At 39.3% G+C, this 4114-nt stretch overlaps 1 protein-coding gene across 1 annotated transcript in view; it reads right to left on the reverse strand.

The window, feature by feature from the left end:
* Window positions 1-4114, reverse strand: part of Tmprss11a (transmembrane serine protease 11A) — a 55775-nt gene that overhangs the window by 44906 nt on the left and 6755 nt on the right. The gene's annotated exons all lie outside the window — the stretch shown is intronic.

Here is a 4114-nt window from a genome sequence, read left to right on the forward strand (position 1 = left end):
GAGACAGGGTTTCTCTGTATAGCCCTGGCTGTCCTGGAACTCACTTCGTAGACCAGGCTGGCCTCGAACTCAGAAATCCACCTGCCTCTGCCTCCCAAGAACAGGTTATTTTCAATATCACAAGCTCATCATTCTCTCTCCTAAAATTCATAATGCTCTAATATCTTCTAATGGACAGTCTACCCTCAAATTGCTTTTTGACTTCATAGAATTTATAGTTATTTTACACTAGCCAGGATACAATCCCGTTTCATACAGGTCAATGCATAGTACTTGGTAATTATGGTTTATAAGTCTCTTTTACTAAAAAACAACCATGCTTTCTTTGAAGTTTGAATGTCATTGAGATGTTGAGAAAATCAAACTAATGATTTTTAGATAGTTTCACCCTCTGTTCTTATTTGATGCTTCTTTGTGGTACCAACCAACTTGCTTTTCTAATTTCCTTTGAATTAGAATTTATATCTAAAACCTGAATTAGGTTTCGGTTCAATTCATTGACAGAAATACTTTATATGTGCTAATGTATGCTTCATATTTCATTAAACTGTGGGTAGAGAAAATTGTCACAGTTTTGGATAAAAAAAAAACAAAAAAAAAGTTGCCTTTCTTCTACTAACATTTTGTGAGCAATTGTGTTCAGTGTGTTGTATCAAGCGGTTGCATGAGTGCTCACTACAGAGTCCACTGGAAGTCCTCATGGGATGCTGTGGTTCCTCATGGGATGCTGTGGTTTGGACATCTTTTACCACTAAAAGCTGATGTGGAGTCTGGTATAGAGTAAATTTATAAACCTATAAGCTACAAGCATGTTAAATCAAGATTGCATATGAATTATAAGAGAGGTCACCAGTCCCTATAACTTTAGTGATCCACTTCAACAATTTCCCATAATAGTGACTTGTTTCGTTAGTTTGTCATTTCATCTTTATATATTGATAACAATATTTCCTCAGGAGCAAGAGGTATTCTTCATGTTTCCTTCACAGCATTTATTGAAATGTTTTGTTCTAAGTCAACTTTCAGTGTATAGTGGTTATTTAATTTGGGGGATATAAAGCCATTTTGATAAGTTAATGTCAAGGTAAAAAAATATAATAGTTTGAGCCTAGATAGTAAATAAAAGGACAGATTTCAGATGGACATGCCACAGTAGATGTGGAAAAGCCCATAAAGCCCAAGACTACACAACAAATTTCAGGCAAAACACACACACACACACACACACACACACACACACACACACAGAGACACACACACACACACACCAAAACAACACAAAACAAAACACAAAAACAAGAGTTGGAGGAAGAAGTGCTATATGTATGTTGACTGATGCAACCTAACACACCCAGTTACAAAAACAAACTGATGCTCTGCACAAAAGATATCACTTTGCTTGATGTTTAAATTCACAATAAAAGAAATCTTAAAGATGCTTTATTACAATTTAGCTACACTCTGAAAGAAGATACCTACATTCATAAATATAAAGTGATTTCCCTCACATAACAGAAGTTGGAAGTCTTTCAAACTAAGTTCTTCTGACCTTTAGAACACACATTCCCAGTAGCAAACTATCTTTCAGTTAGTTCTACTTGAATTCTTAAATGTGCTTATAGTTCATGTGTGCACTTATTCAGTCAGACATGCAGCATATTTGTTCGTTTGTGAGGGAGGTTCTCAATGACTGACCAAGAGAATGGGGATTTGGGTCAGCTTGAAGAAAGTGTTCTGTCTCAATTGAGTACTCACTCTTCTACATGGAATCATATCAGTGTGCCAAAACAAAAGATGTTCAAAAGGAAAGAAATGTTCAACTTAAGAACATGTACTTTATATGACCCAGCACAGGGGAAGGCCAGGGCCAAGTAGTGGGAGTGGGTGGGTAGGGGAGCAGGGGTGGGGGGTGGGTATAGGGAACTTTCGGGATAGCATTTGAAATGTAAATAAAGAAAATAAGAAAAATAATTAAAAAAAAAGAACATGTACAAACGTTCAAATCTATCCATCTTTGCATACAGCAGTTCCTCTGAATAGAACAAACAGGGGAAGACACCTGTGGGAAAATCGAATGCCTGCTGCACAGATATTTACAGATGGCAGCACAGCCTCACGAATGGAAAGAGACTGGTTCAGATCCCGTGTAGCTGTTAAAGTGCCCTATGGGTTGCATCTTCAAGTCCCACAGAGAAGCTGTGAACATCTGGGGAAAGTGGACAATGACAACCTAGAGTCTAAAGGACTGCATTTTAGCGGAGGATGGAGACAGCTGTGGGGTTAACTGAGAATTCACAACAGAGGAATCTCGAATGGCTGAGAAGCACCCAAAGAAATGTTCAAAGCCCTTCGTGATCAGAGAAATACAAATCAAAAAGACCATGATTATCAACCTTACACCAGTCAGAATGGCTAAGATCAAAACCTCAGGTGACAACACATGTTGACGAGGTTGTGGAGAAAGAGGAACACTCCTTCATTGCTGGTGGGATTGCAGACTGGTACAACCACTCTGGAGATCAGTCTGGAGGTTCTTCAGAGAATTGGAAATATATCTACCTGATGACCCAGCAGCACCACTCTTGGGAATATACCCAGAAGATGCCTCACCATGCTGAAGGGGCACATGTTTCACTATGTTCATAGCAGCCTTATTTGTGATATCCAGAAGCTAGAAACAACCTAGATGTCCCATGACAGAAGAATGGATATAGAAAATGTGGTTCACTTACATAATGGAATATGACTCATTTATTAAGAAGGAGGACATACTGAGTTTTGCAGGCAAATGGATGGAACTAGAAAATATCATCCTGAGTGAGGTAACTCAGACTCAAAAGGACATGCATGGTATGTACTCACTAATAAGTGTATATTAGCAAAAATAAAAGTGCAGAGTACCCAAGATACAGTCTACAGAACTCAAAAAGGTCATCAAGCTGAAGTGCCTAAGTGAGGATGTCTCAGTCTCACCTGAAGGGGAGAAGAAAGAAACCACAAGAGGGGAAGGAGAGAAAGAGGATAGGGAGGAGGGGAACCTGATCTGGTATTGGGTGAGGGAAAAGGACTGAAGCCCTGAGGGTAAGCAGAAAGAAGGTTAAACAGGCAACCTCAGGAAATAGGAGGTCTGGGGGCCCTTTAGAATGTACCAGAGACCCCGGAGGTGAGAGACTCTCAGGACTCAAAGGGAGGGACCTTAGATGAAATGTTCTACAGTGGGAAGAGGGAACTTGTAGAGCCCACCTCCAGCAGCAAGACAGGGCATCAAATAAGAAAGAGGGGGTGGAAGGGAAGAGGAGGTATGAAATGTGGAACAGTCAAAGGTTGGACTGGGAGGGGAATAAAATCTGGAGTGGGAAAGAAAAGAAAAGAAAAGAAAAGAAAAGAAAAGAAAAGAAAAGAAAGAAAAGAAAAGAAAAAGAGAAAGAGAAAGAAAAAGAAAAAGAAAAGAAATTAATAATAATAATAATAATAATAATAATAATAAAAAAGAGTGATTGCTGCTCTTGCAAAAGACCAAAGTTTAGCACCCAGCAGCCATGTGGGGCACATCACAACTGACTGTAACTCTAGCTGCATAGTGATCCAATATCTCTGGGCTCCTCAACTTCAGCCACCCACACACAGACCCATAAAACAAAATGTGTATGTTCTTGAGAACCTTTGGGGACTACATTCCCCATACAGCTTTGAGTAACACAAGCTACAAAGCCGTAAGTAGCTTCTGCTACTCAATCCTACATGAATAACACTTCATTTAAGACCAACTCTTCTTTATTTGTTTCTTTTTAAATCAATTTTGTCTCTCATTGCATTCTGGCCACAGTTTCCCCTCCCTCCTCTTCTCCCAGTCCCTTTCTCCGATACACATCTCATCACTTCCTATCCATTTCCCTGTTTCCCTTTAGAAAAGGGCAGATATCCAAGGGATGTCAAACAAACATGACATATCAAGTTGCAATAATATTGGGCACCTCCCAATATATTATATCATATATATGTGTATATATATAAATATATATGTGTGTGTGTGTGTGTGTGTGTGTGTGTGTGTGTGTGTGTGTGTGAGAGAGAGAGAGAGAGAGAGAGAGAGAGAGAGAGAGAGAGAGAGAGA

Source organism: Mus pahari, chromosome 13 (assembly GCF_900095145.1).
Source record: "Mus pahari chromosome 13, PAHARI_EIJ_v1.1, whole genome shotgun sequence".
NCBI classification, from domain to species: Eukaryota; Metazoa; Chordata; class Mammalia; order Rodentia; family Muridae; genus Mus; species Mus pahari.